We start from the raw sequence: 19,970 nt of genomic DNA on the forward strand, positions 1-19,970 counted from the left end.
ATGTCCACAAATTCTTTCATACTCTTCTTTTTAAGAGGTGGAAACTAATTCCTTTGAGTATGGGTTAAACTGAGTGACTTCCTTCTAACAAACAGGATAAAGAAATACTACAGGCTCCTGCCTGTAGTAACAGCACTTTGGGAGGAATAGGCAAGAGGACTGCTTGAGACCAAGAGTTTGAGACCAGCCTGGTCAGCATAGCAAGACCCCATCTCAATTTAACTCATCTCAATTTAATTAAAAAAAGAAAAGAAAAGAAAAGAAAAAGTAATGACTAGGTCCTTAAAAGGCACTGCAGCTTTCTCCTTGCTTTTTCTGGATCACTAGTTCTGGAGAAAGCTAGCTGTCACAGTGTGAGGACACTCAAGGAGCCTATGTGAAGGCCCATGGGGTGAAGAACTGAGGCCTCCTGCCAAACGCCATGTGAGTGTGCCACCTTGGAAGTGTATTCTCCCTGAGTCAGGCTTTCAGATGACTGTAGCCCCGGCTGACTTCCTGACTGCAACTTTGTGAGACATAAAGATTAGAACCACATCCAGCTAGGCTACTCCTGAATTCTTGTAAGTTAAGGTTTCACGTCATTAAGTTTTTGGATAAACTGTTATGAAGCAATGATAATTAACATGCTATTCTTGGATTCCTGAGATAATTTCAATTTGTCATTATTGTATAATAAATAATGTATTCAGTCTTTGACCCTAGTTCTTGGGAGAGAACCTCTTAATTCATGGAATTTCCTTGTTAGGAGGAGTGCCTTTGTTATCCACGAGCCTCACGGATCATTCCTGAGATTATGCTAACAAGATGACTCAGAAAGGGGTCTGCTCACCAGAAAGGCCACCATGTGTAGACGGATGGCGTTTGAGCCAGCTAAGCCTCTAAGGAAGAAAGGAGAGAACACTGAAGGTTTGAGTTCAATCACATGGCAAATTATTCCATTACACCTACATATAAAATCTCCATACACCATGGCTCAGGTAGGATTCCTGATTGGTGAGCATACTGATGTGTCAAGAGGGTGACACACCATGATTCCAGGAGAAGAGAGCACAGAAGCTCCTTGTTAGGAACCCTCCCAGTTCCCTGTATCTCATTTGGCTGGTCCTGATCTGTATTCTTCATAATTAAAGTGTAACTTAAGTATACCGCTTTCCCAAGTTCAGTCAGTCACTTTATAAATTATCAAACTTGAGGGGATTCATGGGAACCCCCAGATTTTCAGCCAGTTCACTGGAAGCACAGGTGGTCTGGGGACCACCAAACTTTTAACTGGTACTTGCAGCAAGGGCAGTCTCGTTGGGAACTGCGCCCTTAAACCTGTGGAGTCTCAGGCAGACTGTGGAGTCTCAGTCAGAACTGTATTACAGTCAGCATTGTAGACATGAGATATATACATATAAAATATTTAAACATACTACTGGACTTGTTTTGCTTCTATCTTGTTAGATTTTACATAAGCAAGATTGGCCAATAATTTATTTCATATTAGCCACGCTTGGTTTTGGTATCAAGGTTATGCTAGTCACAATAAACTGAGGAACTTTCCTTAATTTGCTATTCTCTGGAACAGCGTGTGTAAATGTGGACATACCTACGACCTGGATAGCTGAAAAGAATTCACCCTTAAGATAATCTGGGCCAGGTAGGGAGATGGGGCCTCGGGGAGAGACTCTGGAGCTGGTCCCGACCCGCAGACTACTCTCCCCTATGGCTGACTGTGCTGGGCTACGCAAGGCCAGGGCTCCCACCATTCTCGAAATGCCACAGGTACTAAACAGACAAGTACTTTGAAACAAGAAGATGTTTCTAAAAGAGGAAGTTCATTACACTTGCTCACTACAACGATGTAGTGAATGAACGTTCTATTTGTCAAACTCTGTGGTTATCCTTTATGTCACAAGAAGCTGGGAATTAAATATAAAATTTCAAAACCAATAAAGTCTATGATATTACTGAAAGAAAGTCTTTTTGCAGCAATTTTTGTTATTAAGCATCTGAGTTTTTTGAAGCACAAATTCCCAAAACTCCAGTATGGGGAGAGGCATCCTGATTTTCAACTATTAAAGGAAGGGCAAAGTGGCCATTCTGGAAAAGAAGTACAGTTATGCAGTAAAGCCATTAAAACATCAGATATAGACAATCCTAGCCACTTTGAAAAGCAATATGAATCTAGTTCTTCTAGCACTCATAATGACAGCAGCAGTGATAATGAGCTGACTTTGTTTCCTCCATTCTACCAGGAAACGGACCAAATTCAACAAGTATTAGACCACAGCTGCACCAAAAAAGCATAATGAAAAAGAAAGCTGATCTCAAAGCTAATGCCAAACACAAAGAACAGACAGTAGTGGATGTCACTGAGCAGTTAGGCTATTGCAAATTAGATACTCAGGAGAAAGCTGCTACATGTGAACTTCCTTTACAGAAAGTAAATACTCAAGAGTTCTTCAAATAGTACTTTGCCTGAAAGATTAAAGCTTCAGAAAATTCTGAAAGTAAATACAGTAGGTCAGAAATAACTCTAGTAGGAGTTATTAAGTGCGGAGTTAATACGTTATTAATAACTTAAGGAGTTATTAAGTTATTAATAAGAAAAGTGCGGGCACTTTAACAGAAAATTTGCCAAATCAAACCAAGTTTCTAGGTCAGTCTCTAGTGCAGGTGTGTCCTGAAGTGGCAGAGAAACTTAAAGTTTTGAAGGAGACTTTGGGTGGAAGACACAAGAAACTTTGAGGTTTTTGTATGGTCAGAATTATGCTTCTGTGTGTCTGAAACCCGAAGCCTCTCTGGTTAAAGAACTTAGTGACGCCGGGTGTAGTGGCTCATGCCTGTAATGCCAGCACTCTGGGAGGCCAAGACAGGCGGATCACCTGATGTCAGGAGTTCCAGACCAGCCTGGCCAACATGGTGAAACCCTGTCTGTACTAAAAATATAATAATTAGCTGGGTGTGGTGGCAGGTGCCTATAATCCCAGCTACTTGGGAGGCTGAGGCAGAAGAATTGCTTGAATCCAAGAGGCGGAGGTTGCAATGAGTGGAGGTCACACCACTGCACTCCAGCCTGGGTGACAGAGCGAGACTCTGTCTCCAAAAAAAAAAAAAAAAAAAAGAACTTAATGACATAATCTCAGACCCAGATAGTCTCATTCCCCCTGCCTGGAAGGAGTCTCAACAGTTTGGATGAGTCTTTACCTTTTAGGGGCTCAGATACAGCCATTAAACCACTGACGAGAACTTGGAAAAAGAAACTGAAAAGTTAAATCTGAAGATCAGGGAGTTTTATAGAGGATGATATGTTTTGGATAAAGAAACCACCAAATCACAAGACTCAGAAGGGATACGTCTTAAACACAATGAGCTTTTTTTCCAGGTCGTTAACATTTGGAAAACTGACCACAGCAAATCTTGGAGCAGGAAGGATACTGAAGAGATAATTGTTAAATTTTCAAGTAGTTTCTTTAGTCATTCTGCCTTTTGGTTTACAGTGCCATCTCCACGGCTGGCATTACTATTTTACAGGTAAGTTGAAATTTGCCCCTAGTAAACTTTCATAAATGTGCAGTATTTTTTCTACTGTAAAAATAGCCTAAAATGGTGGGACCAAGTTTTCCCTAATTCTTCATATAATAAATGAAGTCTCTGAAGTGGCTTTTTTTCCTTAAAAAAAAAAAAAAAAAGAGAAAAAGAAAAAAAGATCATCTGGGCCCAAGGTTTATCTCTAAGTGTATGAAAGTGGGTGGCTCTTTTAATTACAAATCCAGTTTCTCTAACAGTTATAGAAATATCCAAGTTTTCTATTTACTCTAAGTCAATTTTTGTTGTTATAATTTTCTAGAAAATTGACATTTAAATTGTAAAATTTATTGGTATAAAGTGATTCAAGATTTTATTTTTAAGACTTTCTTCTGTATCTTCCTTTTACATCCTCAGTATTATTTGTACTTTATATTTTTTCTTGATCAATCTTTCAAATAGTTTATTAGCCTTTTCATAAAAAACAACTTTCAGCTTTGTTAATCCTCTTCAATGTATCTTCAAAAAAAAATTCATCATTTCAAACCCCAATTCTATCACACTTATTATATAGAAGCTTGGATAAGTTTCTCTTTGTGCCTAAGTTTCCTCATCTGTAAAGTGCACATAATAACAATACCCCCCTCATATGGCTTTGAGAAGATTAAATGAGATAATCTTTGTGAAGAACATGGAACAGTGCTTGGAATAGAGTAAGAACTCTAGAAGTGTTAGCTTTTATCTGTATCATCTATTTGACTTCACTTGAATTTACTGCCTTGTTCTTTCCCTAACTTAGATTAGCTTATTAGTATTCAAATCTTCTTTTAAAATATGAATATTTAAGGCTTCAGGGTTTCACACAAGCTTTAGTATGTCCTAAGTTTCTTTTTTTTTTTTTTAAATAAGGTCTTGTGCTCTGTAGCCCAGGTTGGAGAGTAATGGTGTGATCATGGCTCACTGCAGCCTCAACTTTCCAAGCTCAAGCAATCCTCCCACCTCAGCTTTCTGAGTAGGGGCTACAGGGGGACACCACAGTGCCGGGCTAATTTTTATTTTTTTTGGTAGAGGCGGGATCTCACTATGTTGCTCAGGCTGTTATTTTCTCTATTATTTTGTTCAAGGTGTTCACTAAATTGATTATTTTATATTTAATCTGTGAGATTTACCGGTGTGTTTTTAAATTTCCAAACGTGTATAGTTTGTTATTCATTTCCAACATCCACGCTTTCTTGCCAGAAAATATGGTTGATTTTATTTGAAATGTATAAGAACTTGCTGTATAGCCCAGTAAACGGTCACTTTCATAAAACACTCCATATGTGCTTGAAAGAACTTTTTTTTTTTTTTTAAAGAGTTGTAAGAGGTATTTCAGACTTTTTTAAAGACAAGGTCTTGCTCTGTTGCCCAGGCTGGACTGCAGTGATGTGATCACTGCTTATTGCAGCTTCCAACTCCTGGGGTCAAGCCATCCTCCCTCCTCAGCTTGCCCAGTACAGGCATCTGTCATCATGCCTAGCCCAGACTAACTTCTAAAACCAAATGACCTTGCCATTCTCTCTGCTTAAAAACCTAAAAAATATCCTCATTTCATAGGCTAAAATTAGTAACACAAGACTTTTTGTGATATGACATCTGCTGAGGTCTCTACTACTGTCCTCCCCTCTCCTCTATACCCTTACGATGCTCCAACTCTACCAAAGTCAGTGCAGCCGCTCTCCCTTCACAGGCATTCCTTCCGGGCTTCCATTCCTCTGCGCAGCCTTTGTGTCCTCGTTGTTCTTTGCCAGAGTAACTACAGTGTTCTCTTTAGGACTTGATCTGTGAGTTCCCTTGTGTATGCAATCCTCGATCCCAACTCATCAGGCTGCGTGAGGAGTCCCGTTCAACTTCTAGTACACCCAGCACACACCACAGCTGCTTCGCAGATCTTGAGCAATGTTCACTCAAAAATGACTTAATGATGACTTGGTTATGTGCCATGTACTGACTATCCAACGGTAAATAAAACAGACATGATTCCTCCTCTTATAAAGCTTAGTCAGCTGATTTTTTCACTTATCTTGCTGCAATGTAATTGCCACTGTCTAGCACGTTTCTAAGCAAAGGAATAAAAATGTTCAATAAATAAATTTAAGCAATAAAAAATAGTAATATCTTGCTAAGGGCAATATACTTGGGGAATTAAACCAACCATAAAACTACATAATGCACTCTTAACAGTTCTTTATAAGTATACTGGCATCTAAAAATGTATCTCTAGATCTTACAGTAACAGCCAGTTACTACTGACAGTGCTAGCTCAAGAACTTTGTTCCCAAAATCACCATCCTTTTGTGATTTCTAGACATCAGAGAACAGAAATTTAGATTCACATCATAAAATGGAGGACCTTAATATACTTAAAACCTCTCTTTCCAAAATATTTCTGGTTTGTTTCATACTTTGAATTAGCTTAAAACTTTCAACTATCATGAATAGTCAAGCACTAAAGTTTACTGTTTTTTTATATTATCACATAAGAAATCTAATAATATAAAGCTGTATTCACAATTAAGTCTTTCTCATATTGGTACTAAACAATGCACCTACTTTATGCAAAAAACATGAAAAAGAACTTTTTATGCAAAAACTTTTCCTGAACATATAAGGGCTGTCTTTAAAAATTATGACCTCAAAAAGGAGAACTTTGGGCCAGGTGTGGTGGCTCATGCCTGCAATCCATCTCAGCACTTTGGCAGGCTGAGGTAGGAGGATCATTTGAGCCCAGGAGTTCAAGGCTGTGGTGAGCCATGATCTGCCACTGCACTCCAGCCTGGGCAACAGAGCAAGACCCTGTCTCAAAACAACAACAACAACAACAACAACAAAACTGTGAGCTAAATTAAAGGACTAGTTCTAAAGACTAGGAAATGTTAAAATGGGTGTAAGTAGACAACCTAATGAATTACACCCTCACTGGGTGGAGCTGGCTAGCTTGCAAGCTGGCTAGAAATGCAGAATCCCAGACGTGCTGAATCAGAATCTTTTAACAAGACCCCCAGGTGACATGCACGTACAATAAATTTGAAAAGCACTAGATAAGACCACCTTTATTTAGCTGCTTAGTCTACTCTGTTTAATTTAAGCTTCCTGGAAATATTCACTAATTGAGTAATTAACTTTTTTTTTTCTGAAATGGAGTCTTGCTCTGTCACCCAGGCTGGAGTGCAGTGGCGCTGAGCACTGGGTGCGGAGCTCACTGCAACCTCTGCTTCCCAGGTTCAAGCCATTCTCCTGCCTCAGCCTCCCAAGGAGCTGGAATTACTGGTGTGCACTACTATGCCTGGCTAATTTTTGTATTTTTAGTAGAGACAGGGTTTCACCATGTTAGCCAGGCTGGTCTCAAACTCCTGACCTCAAGTGATCCACCCGTCTCGGCCTCCCAAAGTGCTGGGATTACAGGCATGAGCCACTGCACCCGGCCTGAGTAATGAATTTTTTTTAACTTCCTCTCCCCTACTCTCCCCACCCCAAAAGAGAGCAAGATGCTTTCTGGGTGCTTCGTAGTATTTACTTACTCACCCAACATATATTTATTGTTCATGCACTGCATTAGCTGCCATAAAGATAAACTATTACTTTTTAAATGGCACAGGTAAACTAATAAAATTCAGATGAGGAAAGGAAAGTTAAACTAATATTTACTGATATAAACTAATATTACTTACTATGAGGATGTGATACATAGGAGCAACATTCCCTGGTGTCTATTATTTGCCAGGCATTGTTCTAGATGCTGCTCAAAATAACTTTCTGCAATCATGAAAGTCTCTATGTTATTCAATAAAGTGGACACTAACCATATGTGGCTACTTGGTAGCCAAAATACATGTGGCTAATGACAACCATATTGGATAGTGCAGTTCTAGAAGCTTATACTTACTACCTATCTGATTCACTGACCAATCCTGACAAGCCAGTGTAAATGTGGATCTAAGGCACAGAAGTTACTGGTAGACTATCAAAAATGGTATGACTAGTAACAGAGCACAGAAGCCACAGTTCAAATCCAAAGACATGGGAAAAGAAGATTAATTCCAGGCAATGGGATCAGATAAGCCTTCATCAAAGTGTTGGCATCTAAGCTCACACTTGAATAATGGAAAGATTTCAACATACTAGGATGTGAGAGAGGCATTCCAGACTGGGAAATCCAGAGGCAAAAGCACAAAGTCAGAAAAGCATGGTAAAGATAAGGAATAGAGTGAGATCAGTAAGACTGAAAAACAGCATCACTATCTAGTTTTATATTTGGTTTATCTTACCAATTACGATTTTTTCCTAAAGAACAAAGGAATAAAGAATGATTAAGTGTAGGCAGGAATTAATTCATAAGATTTTCAAATGCTAGTGTAAAGTAGCCTGAACTTAACTCAACAGACAAGGAGAAATCACTGGAGGTTTCAGAGCAAAGAAGTGAGTGCACCATGGTTTAGAAAAATCACTCTTGAAGCATTACATGGGATGAAAGGGACAGGGTGAGGTAGATAAGCCAAAGGGTAATTTCAGTAGTTCACACGAGAAGTAACCATCCCAACAAGAGGCAATGAGAATAGAGAAGTGGAAGAAAACTATTATAGAGGTGGAGCTGACGGAATTTAGCAACTTCTAGATCTGATAGAAAGTAGAGATGCAGTTATCACAGATGGTTCCCAAATTTAAATCCTGGGTTGCTGGAAAGATTACAGACCATCAGGAGACAGAGGTGCAAGAAGCTTTTGAAAACATACAAGCAGCTGTAACTAAGGCTGAGAAAATAAACAAATGTGTTCCTACTGTTCCTAAACCCTCAGAAACAACAGAAAAATGTTTAAAAATAGAAGAATATTATGTGTAACCGAGATGGAAGACTAGAATGGGTACCAAAGGCAGGAAGAAAAGGTAGTATGTTAAAAGCAAAAATTATTAAATATATAACAAAAAAGTGGAGTTAATTTATAAAACTAAAATGCTGCCTCTTTGAAAAGACCCACGAAATATATCTAGAAAGGTCAATATCCCTAGGAAGTCTAAGCACAAAAATAAAGAAGAAACGAATAATATGAAGTACAAGGAGGCCTACCAAAAATAATTATAAATATTCAAGTATAATAGTATTAAATAATAGTTAACACTTAGAGCTCTATAGGCCAGGCACTGTTCTACATACTTCATATGTTAAATTCTTTAATCTTCACACTAACTTTATGAGATGGATATTCTCATTAGGCATAATTTTATAAGAATAAATCTGAAAATTAAGAATGTATGGATTGGGCGTGGTGGCTCACACCTGTAATCCCAGCACTTTGGGAGGTCAAGGCAGGTGGATCATTGAGGTCGGGAGTTTGAGACCAGCCTGACCAACATGATGAAACCCCGTCTCTACTATAACTACAAAAATTTAGCCAGGCGTGGTGGCAGGCACCTGTAGTCCCAGCTACTCGGGAGGCTGAGGCAGAATTGCTTGAACCCAGGAGGTAGAGGTTGCAGTGAGCCAAGATGGCACCACTGTACTCCAACTTGGGCAACAGATGGAGACTCTATCTCAAAAAAAAAAAAAAAGTATGACTTTCTAGAAAGATATTAATACCAAAATTAACTCAACAGAGAATGTAATACACAGACCAATAACCTAAGAAACAGAGGGCCCCAAGATGGCAGTGGGATCGAGGTGAAGGAGGGTGGTGAGGAGGGCAATGGGGTGAAGGGTGGGGAAGAGGGACTGAAAGACTTTGGTGCATAGCGTTTAAAATTTTATACAGGAACTTATTAATAGGCTGCTTACATAATCTTTTTACACACATACATATACACATGTGTGTATGTGACTATTTTTAAATAGAGATGGGGTCTCGAACTCCTGGCCTCAAGCAATTCTCCCACCTTAGCCTCCCAGAGTGTTGGCATCACAGGCATGAGCCACCGTGCTTGGCCAATATATAATCTTATAAAAATAAAATAATCATTTTAAAAAGCAGCAATGAGGAAAAAGAAAAACAAAAGGGGCAATGAGATGTTCTCTATCCCCTGCCCTATAAAAGACAGAGCAGGGAAAGGAGAAAGAAAAGGAAGGAAGGAAGAATACATAAGATATAATCAGAGGTTAAACTGGAGTATCTGTGACACCAAGACTGGAAATTACCTTTCACAGTTGAAACTATCAGACAGTAGTGCAAGAGAGAAATTATTAGGCTGGAAGATAAAGTTAGGAATTGAAATGTAGTAACAGAGTATGAGGAGATGCTACTGAAAACGTTGTGGCATGCTCTCCCCACTATATCATATGGAGCTGCAAATTCACAAACCACCGTCTGCATCTAAAAGCACCCAAAGTGGGCCAGGCGCAGCGGCTCATGTCTATAATCCCAGCACTTTGGAGGCCAAGGCAGGCAGATCACTTGAGGTCAGGAGTTCGAGACCAGCCTGGACAACATCGTGAAACCCCATCTCTACTAAAAATACAAAAATCAGCAGAGAGACAGAGTGAGACTCCACCTCTAAATAAATAAATAAATAAGTAAAATTAAAGCACCCAAACTGGAGAAGAATCAAATAAGTAAACCAGAAGTAAATTCACTAAACTTAAATTAAGAAAAAATTAAACTTAAGAGAAGGAAGTCTGAATGGAAGAGAGTGGGACTAAACAGCCTCTTTTTCTGGAGTTGCAGAATAACCCAAAAGCCTGAAAGCGAGGCCTGGATGACATTTCTGAGACCAGGAGTTCTAGGTTTCTCTACAGAAGCAAGTGGATGTGTGGCTAATTTTTTTTTTTTGCTTTGTCACCCAGGCTGAAGTGCAGTGGCACAATCTCGGCTCACTGCAACCTCCACCTCCCAGGTTCATGACATTCTCCTACCTCAGCCTCCCGAGTAGCTGGGATTACAGGTGTGCACTACCATGCCCGGCTGATTTTTGTATTAAAAGGGGCCAAAAAGGAAATAAGAGACCAGAAGCCTGGAGAAGAGGCACGCTGACAGCCCGAAGGAAGGGAATACAGAGTGCCAATCTTTATCTTATATGAATGCCCAACACAAGGCACCTCCCACGGAAGAGGCATTCAACTACACCCCAAGGACAGACAGGATGGCTCGTCAGTGCTGTCAGCCAGCTTCTTCCCAAGGCAGGAGTACCAGGCCTGTCAATGAAGCCTGTAGAGTGACAGAGAGGAAGGCTCTACATAGGCCCAACAGCATGGGCTCCTTCTTATGACAGGTGACCTAACTACTGCCACTGCCAAATGCCAACTAACAAGGAGGGTGCAGAAGCAACACTCCAGATGCGGGCTTGCCTTCCCTGCCCAGAGAACACCCTACTGCCAGCACAACTGAGGGCTCTTAGAGCATTCTCATGTGAATGTCAAGGATGGAAATAAGAGCTCAGGACCAGCTGCAGTGGTGGAGATTTTAACCCTCTTGTTTTAGATATTTCTTTTAGTGATTATAATCAGTCACCACTCTGCAGGGTCAGTGACAGAGCAGATCTAATGTGGCATGAGGGAATCTCACTGGTAAAAGGGGCAGACCACAGAGACCCTCATGGTGCTCTGCAGCTCACCCCTCTCCACACTGTGGCTCTGGTGGGCAGTTCTATGTGACACGCACAGCATCTGACTCAAGTGGGAGTGGAGGCACTGCTGTTTTGTTCCTTGGAGACTTTGCAAACCTAAGGGAGACTGCTCAACAGCATGGAGGTGCAAGCACAGACCTGCCCGAGTTAAAGCTCACAGAGCAACCTTCAAATAACAACAGGTGAAAGTTGGTACATGCATGTCCCTTTGGTGGGACAACAGTGAGGAACATTCAGAAGATACCCACAGGGCTGAAGCCCAGTTGCCCACAGTGGGAACTGGATCACCCACTTAATGAAACTTCACTCCCTTCTCTGTCTCACTTTTCCCGTTCTCTCACCTCTGCTTTTTGGTTAATCTCCCAAATAACCTATCAGCCGGTAAGTCTTTTTCTCGGGCTCTTCTTTCAAGGGAACACAAACTAAGTGGTAAAGTCAAGATTCAAACTGAAGTCCTCTGGCTACACTGCTGTGCTTTTAAACAGAGTATGCTGCGTCGGGCGTGGTGGCTCACTTTGTGAGGCCAAGGTAGGCAGATCACCTGAGGTCAGGTGTTCAAGACCAGCCTGGCTAACATGGCGAAACCCCGTCTCTAGTAAAAATACAAAATTGGTCGAGCGTGGTGGCACCCGCCTGTAATCCCAGCTACTCGGGAGGCTGAGGCAGGAGAATCACTTGAACCCGGGAGACAGCAGTTGCAGTGAGCCAAGATCGTGCCATTGCACCCCAGCCTGGGCAACAAGAGCGAAACTCTGTATCAAAAAAAAAAAAAAAAAAAAAGATAATAGTTCAACACAAAGCCTGACTTAAAAAACAAAACAAAAAAACAAAACACAAATGCCTTCCTTCCTCAATAATGTAATGGCTTCCAGTTTTACACATGCATAATTATAAAACAATTAGTGACTATTTTCAATAGAGAGAGACTATTTCTAAATATGGCTAAGTTCTAAATCAGTCATAAATTAAGAGTTGGTAAAAATTTTAATAAATGCATTTTAAAAGCCAGTTTTCTATAATTAAGTAACTTACTGCCTTATTACACAATATTTCTCTAATGGACAGTACCATAATAATGCTTATCTGTTAATATGGAACCATCGAATTCTACTTAATGAATTTTTCACAGGTCCCCATTCCTCAAGCAGTACTTCTATTAAAACGAGATACCATCCTTTGGTAATGGTATCAGAATTATACCTGTAGAAATACTTTAAACATTCTTAAATTTTACTGAATCTTACATAGCATTTAACATGATAGCAAAAAAGATAGAACTATGAACAGAATACTGTTTATTTCCTTAAAAACTGCTTTTGTAAAAGAGGTAATACTTTGCTTTTTTCATAAAATCTCCCTTTGAATATGTTAAGCTGGAAAAAGAATGTGAAAAAAAACTTGTTGCATATAAGCAAATTAAGAGACCAACAGTACAGTAAAACATAAATTTTAACATTTCTCTACATTTAGAAAAGTAGGATCCAACTTACGTTAGCTATTAATGAGGCCAACATTATCCCCACCATCTAGGCTCAAAATTTGGGTAGCATCATCTCTTTCCAACATCTGGTCACACATCAGTGTCCCTTCTTCTGCCACAATACCTTTACCATTGAGTCTTTCTTTTCTCTTTCCACAATCACCACCCTGATTGAATTCTGATCAACTCAAGCCTAACTACTGCCACAATCTCCTCACTCAGCTCCCTACCTCCTCACTTCATTTCTCTAATGATGTATAGTTTATATATCACTGCTACAGTAATTTCCCTAAAAGAGCTTTCTTCACATCATACTTTCTACCCTTTCTAAGACCTTTACCACATTCCTACAAAAACATTCACTTTCTATCCATCCACTTTTCCAGAAATATCCTTTACCCATCTAAATTTAACTCATCTTTCAAAGCTCAGCTCACATAACCTCCTATGTTCTACTGGTGCTTCTCAGTTAGAGGACCCTGACTAGAAGCAACAATTTACTCCTGTGGCATTCCTCACTTTTGCGTGGCAATGTTGGTTATCATTACTTATATTACTTATATACATACCTCGCTAACTGGACTATATACCACCAAGGGTAGGGCGCAGGTTACTTTCTGATTCCTCCTTTGTGACTTGCTGCCACATAGTTTAATAGGTACCAAAAAAGTAATATCCTGTAGAATAAAAATAAGTGCTTTGGGGGCTTTAGACTAAGAAAAGACATATATTTAGAGTCAAAGCAATACAGATTAGAAAGAACTTTAGGGATGAATTGGCATTTGAGATGTGGTTTTTAAGGTTCATAGGCACTCCACAAGAGAGAGAAAGGGCCAAAAATATGCCGAGAGAAAAGAAAATGCAGGACAATTTCAAATCACTAGCTGAAGAGTACAGTACATAGGGGAACAGAAGAAAATTAAACATTTTCTAAACAACCAATGCTTAAACGGGTAAGTTGACCCCCATCTTAAGTTGACAGCTTCATTATTTCTTGCTTGAAACAGTTAAGAATATCCTAACTTGTCTCTCCAGTTTTGGTTTTTCCTTTTTCCAAACTACCATTCATATCACCAATGATATGGTTTGACTGTGTCCCCACCCAAATCTCATCTTGAACTGTAGCTCCCATTATTCCCACATGTTGTGGGAGGGACCCAGTGGGAAATAATTGAATCATGGGGGCGGTTTCCCCTATACTCTTCTCTTGGTAGTGAATACGTCTCACAAGATCTGATGATTTTGTAAGAGGTTTCCCCTTTCGCTTGGCTCTCATTCTCTCTGCCTGCTGCCATGCAAGACGTGCCTTTCACCTTCTGCCATGATTGTGAGGCCTCTCTAGCCACGTGGAACTGAGAGTCCATTAAACCTCTTTACTTTATAAATTACCCAGTCTTGGGTATGTCTTTGTCAGCAGCATGAAAACTGACTAATACAAACATCATATTAATTTTAACAAAAAATTATGATCCAAAATATCTTTAAATGTTAAAATTTTTCAATGACTGCCCATTTTTCACAAAATAAAAGTCTAGACTCCTTGCCATGGCATTCAAAATTCTTCATAAGGTCCTTTCCAGCCTTGTCCTTCAAACTCTCTCTCCTATTCTAAATTCAAGCCATACAAAAATTATTCTATCTTCTGTACATTCTATACACTTTTTTTTTTTTTTTTTTTTGAGACGGAGTCTCGCTCTGTCACCCAGGCTGGAGTGCAGTGGCCGGATCTCAGCTCACTGCAAGCTCCGCCTCCCGGGTTCACGCCATTCTCCTGCCTCAGCCTCCCGAGTAGCTGGGACTACAGGCGCCCGCCACCTCGCCCGGCTAGTTTTTTGTAGTTTTTAGTAGAGACGGGGTTTCACCGTGTTAACCAGGATGGTCTCGATCTCCCGACCTCGTGATCCGCCCGTCTCGGCCTCCCAAAGTGCTGGGATTACAGGCTTGAGCCACCGCGCCCGGCCACATTCTATACACTTTCAAGCTCTGCCTCCACCCCGCTCTGGGTTCTGTGCATGAAATTAATTCCCTTGCCTTCTGTGAGTATGGAAAACACTCAAACTATTTTTCCTCTGCCCTCTCACCAAAACAATCAACAGGGAAGACTTTTCTTACCAAATGTGTGAGGGTTTCTCCCCACCAACAAGCAAGCAGACAATTCTGCATCAGACACCAGCTGGAACCTCCAATTCAATTCCGACACTATCCACCTGGAGACAGCACCAGATCCCACAGGTTGAGGGATCAATCCTCAAGGTGGTCCCCACTTCCAATGCCAATGGCAAGCCCAGGTTATTTTACCTGTGCTTCTGACCAACCAGCCATAAATCCAGGTATCCACAACCCCTTTTTCTCAGGTTCTATTAGTTTGCTAGAGCGGCTGACAGAATTCAAGGAAACATTTATGTTTACAGGTTTATTATTGAGGATGTTACAAAGAATAGATAAAGAGATGTACAGGGCACCAGAGCCTGCACATGTTCAGAATCCAGAAGCTCTCTGAACCCAGTTCTTTTGGATTTTTATGGAACGTTCATTCTGTAGGCATGACTAACTAAACCACGGGTCACTGGTGATCAACTTAACCCTCTGCCCTTCTCCCCTCCCTAAATGTTGGGGGTTGGGGGGGGTGGGAACTGAAAGTTCTGATTCTAATCCTGCCTTAGTCTTTCTGCTGACCAGCCCCCAACCTAAAGCTAACCAGCGGGCTGCCATCTACTAGTTAACTCATTAGCAAACAAAAAGACATCACTTCAGAGGTTTCAAGGATTTTAAGACTTGAATGCCAGGAAATGGCATCAAAAACCAAATACGTATTTTACAGTATTACACTTTCCAATTTCCATTCGGCAATCTTCTATTCGTCCATCAAGACTCTGCTCAAATATTATCTCTTCTCTGAAGCCTGCCTGACAATTCTCTCCTCTCACAACATTGGTGTAGTCTTTCTAGGTGATGCCAATATACTTTTTTTTTTTTTGACATGGTCACTCGTATTTTTAAATTTTTTTGAAAAATTATAGCTGTATGCAATTATGGGTGTACCATGATGTTATAATTATAATCTATGTATACAGTGTGGAATAATCAAATAAATCATTTCAATCATAATATAGAACTTCTCGGATTGCACTTAAATAACTGTTTTCATGCTCATCCATCTCTAGACAGACTGTTTTTTGAGTATAGCCAGGAACCTGTTTTTATTTAATGTTTTGCATTCTGATCTAACACAATGCCTGGCATACAGTAGGTGTTTAATAAATGCTTAAAGGGTGAAAGAAATGGACAGATGAAGGCAAAGCTATGCTATCTTTAAAATTAGAGGAATTTGTCCTTACTCTGGCAGACACGCAAACTGTCACCGACAATACAAGCAAAATTATCTCTTAAGATAATTTAAGCTGGCAGCAACATGTAAAGTGAAGTACGAGTGAGAAGAAGCACAAGCTGGGAGATCCCTGCAATATTTTCAGTGAAATGTAATGTAAGGACCTAAACTTGGATGGTGAAGGGGGACTCGGAAGGAGAAGATTCAAATATTTGTGATATGTTAGAGAAATAAAACTGATAGGACTTCACTTGTGCCTAAGGGTAGGAAGCAAATGATGAGGAATCCGATACAGCACTAAGACTCTGAGCCTGGGTGACAAAGAGGTCCGTTAACAGAAGGAGAAACAGCGGGTGCAGAGCTCACGATGAATGATGTGCTGGATAATAGGAAGTCTGAGGCACTAAGCTGAGCCCTCTGTAAACAGCTGAAAATATGGGCTTGAAGCTTAGAGAAAATGCCGCAAATGAGATAGGAAGTTGAGAGAGATCATTTTAGAGACAACTGTGGAAATCATGAGACTAGGAAAGACATAAGAAAAAAAATAGAAGAATTTCAAAGATAAAACCTTGGGGAAGGTCATTATTATTTAAAAGTAGGAGGGAAAGGAAAAAAGGTGAAGGAGTAATTAAATAAGTAGAATCAGAAGAGCATACAGTCATGGAAACCAAAAGAACTGAGAAAGAAAAAAATGACCACAGCTCTACCAATCAAACAATATGAAACCTCATAAAAGAATTTGAGAGTCACAGTATTTTTCAGAAGAGCTAATCCAGCGGTTTGGCACGGGCAGGAGAAGGGCAAGTGAATGCTGCAAGTATTAACAGAAGCAGCGAGCAAAGCCTGCCACCTCCAGAAGTGTAAGCGTAGACTGCTTCACAAAACTATACATCCTATCTATTTCTTAAAATGTAGATCCCTAATGAATTCAAACCTTTTACCTGATCATTAGCCTCTAAATGGATTTTAAAACAGTAAGCCTGATTTCCCTGTACATACTGTCTTAGGATGGCTTCTTTCCTCCTATTTCTGGCAGCTCCTACCTCTTTAAATTCTATGTCCAATGATCTATTATTCTAACATGCTAAAAATATTATCCTGGGCTGGGCGTGGTAGCTTATGCCTGTAATCGCAGCACTTTGGGAGGCTGAGGAGGGAGGGTCACTTGAGTCCAGGTGTTCAAGACCAGCCTGAGCAACACAGAGGGATAATGAGACCCTGTTTCTATAAAAAAAATAAATTAGCTGGGCATGGTGATGTGTGCCTGTAGTCCCAGCTATGTGGGAGACTGAGGCAGGAGGATCGCTTGAGCCCAGGGGGTTGAAACTATGCTCACACCACTGCAGTCCAGCCTGGGTGACAAAAGCAAGATCCTGTCTCCAAAAAAAAAAATTTAAAAAAAAAAAAAAAAATCCTGAATTCTAAAAAGCATAAAAACTTCAGAATAACATAAACATTCATTTTTCAATATAATCTTTTCTTTTCTTTTTTTTTTTTTTTTGAGACAGAGTCTTGCTCTGTTGCCCAGAATGGAGTACAGTGGCACGATCTCAGCTCACTGCAACCTCTGCACCCTGGGTTCAAGCAACTCACACCTCAGCCTCCCAGGTGGCTGGGATCACAGGCTTACGCCATCATGCCCAGCTAATTTCTGCATTTTTAGTAGAGACGAGGTTTTGCCATGTTGGCCAGGCTGGTCTCGAACTCCTGGCCTTAAGTGATCCACCTGCCTCAGCCTCCCAAAGTGCTGGGATTACAGGTGCATCTGGCCTAATCTTGCATTCTGAACTCTGCCTTGCAAACTTAGGGTGAAAAAATAAACATATAAACCATTTAATGCTTATCTTCCAAAAGGAGATTTATGAAAGTGATTAGTAAGAAATAAATACCTTTCACTCCTGAAGAGGTTCAACATTTATGAGGAAAATATATTAGAATTATTTATGAACTCATCAGGAAGATGATTAAGGAAACTAAAAAAGCTACTATAAAGTGGTGTTACAAAGAAACTGAAGAACGCTCAAATAAAGTGGCAATGTAGGATTATTTTCAACTATTAAAAAATGAGAAATTTCGTATTATTCTAATTATGTTCTTTTCCTTACCTCCAAGATGTGGCTAGATAAAACTGTACTTCCGATTTTCTCCAAACAGCTTTGACCTATGCTTCCATCTCATGAATTCCAAGACAGTATTAAACTGATGCATATTTTCATAAGTCTGTTTAGGAAAAAAAGAACTTATTTAAGACTTAAGGAACACTGTCAGAATAATACATGTAGAAGCAATACTAGAAGTGTTTCACATGTACAACTATACCTTTCCAAAGTAAAGTCAACGAAAATCTCTAGAGTTTTTAAGAAATCTATCACTTTACCATGTTCCTCAACCTCCCAAGCTTTACATTTGTAAAGCTAGTTCTGTGGGAACAGTACTTCCATATAAAATTCCTATCTTAGCTTAAGCTTTACAGAAAAAAAAAAATCTCATCTCAATTTGAAAAGAAAAAGAACAGGAACAGCTAGAAGCAGCACTAAAACATACATTTCTACAATATTCAGATTCCTACTTAGACAATAATATATTGGATTATCTAGCTAATATCACTTTTTTCTACTTTTTTATTATAAAGTCTCATAACCAGTTTTCATTTCAGCCACAATTCTACCTAGAACATTAGGACTTGTGAGGGTGAAGAATTAATTGCACTGGTTGAGCTAAGTCCGTGGAATAGGTCTAAACTACCGTATATTAGTACTGCCATTAACACCTTACCCTTTAAGGGGCAAGCATTCATAAATCTAAAAGATAGAAACTATTAAAGGTTAATTTTTTTTTTTTTTTTTTTTTGAGACAGGGTCTCGTTCTGTCACCCCTGCTGGAGTGCAGTGGCACAATCTTAGCTCACTGCGACTTCCGCCTCCTGGGTCAAGTGATAAAAAAAATTTTTAAAGATATGTCTGCTGTTTACTTAGTGATCTTAAAAATAATCTCAATCTTTTAACGGAAACTTCAAATAGCAAAGTATTCTGTTTCGTATTTTAAAAGCTGTATGAACATTGCCTATGCCCTACTGCAAGGTCAAATACCTTGTCTTCAAGTCCATTTAGAAGTATCACTTGTGTCACACTGAGGTTTAGCAGTCTTGGCAATAATGACTAAATTCATGTAAACGACGGCAACCTGAAACGGTCTAGCATATCAGGTAGCAGTCTTTCTTAAAGACAAGAGTCTCCACTCAGCAGACAGGCTGCTGTGTCTTTCATGGTCTGGGTAAAGACAGCCTGACCCTGAATGCAATTAGCAATGCTTTGTCTGCTTTCAGGAGCCTTTCAGTCTTCTCAATGCACTAGTTACCCACAACTTAGCCAGGTCTCTAACATTTTTCAGAGTCCTCATATGACTATAAAACTCTCAGGCTGTCCCTCAGAGAAATGAGGGAAGGTAAAAATAAAGAGTTGGTGTTTCGTGTTCTTCTGAAATGCTCATAATCTTTAATTTCCCTTTTACTAATCAAGAAAAGAAATGCGGGCCAGGCACAGCAGCTCATGCCTGTAATCCCAGCACTTTGGGAGGCTGAGACGGGCAGATCACCTGAGGTCAGGAGTTCGAGACCTGCCTGACCAACGTGGAGAAACCCTGTCTCTACTAAAAATACAAAAATTAGCCGCATGTGGTGGCACATGCCTGTAATCCCAGCTACTCTGGAGGCTGAGGGAGAAGAATCACTTGAACCGGGGAGGCAGAGGTTGCAGTGAGCTGAGATAGTGCCATTGCACTCCAGCCTGGGCAACAAGAGCGAAAAACTCCGTCTCCAAAAAAAAAAAAAAAAAAAAGAAGAAATGCACTGTTTCCATTTTAGAAATGGCATAGGGAGATTTTCCCCCAAAGCCATTCTTTGCCAACTACTCCATTCCTCCCTAAGAGTATGGAAGAGAGAGGAGGCAATCACTGTATTAAACAAAGTTCAAATTAATTTATCCCCAAAAAGTAAAAACAGTCCATCAAAGTGTCTGTTTTAAAAATATATGGCCTGGCCGGGTACGGTGGCTCATGCCT

General features: G+C 40.0%; 1 protein-coding gene and 1 pseudogene across 9 annotated transcripts in view; one reads left to right on the forward strand and one right to left on the reverse strand.

Annotated features, from left to right (window-relative positions):
* The window catches only part of BMPR1A (bone morphogenetic protein receptor type 1A), a 166,588-nt gene that overhangs the window by 66,062 nt on the left and 80,556 nt on the right, over window positions 1-19,970 (reverse strand). For 4 of the 9 annotated variants that reach the window (XM_077944988.1, XM_028853295.2, XM_028853298.2 and 1 more), the window contains 1 exon segment: window positions 18,017-18,131. The gene's annotated coding sequence lies outside the window, so the exon portion shown is untranslated. 9 annotated transcript variants of the gene reach the window in all.
* LOC100425950 (putative RNA polymerase II subunit B1 CTD phosphatase RPAP2 pseudogene) lies at window positions 1,527-2,569 on the forward strand (annotated as a pseudogene).

Source organism: Macaca mulatta, chromosome 9 (genome assembly GCF_049350105.2).
Source record: "Macaca mulatta isolate MMU2019108-1 chromosome 9, T2T-MMU8v2.0, whole genome shotgun sequence".
Classification (NCBI taxonomy): Eukaryota; Metazoa; Chordata; class Mammalia; order Primates; family Cercopithecidae; genus Macaca; species Macaca mulatta.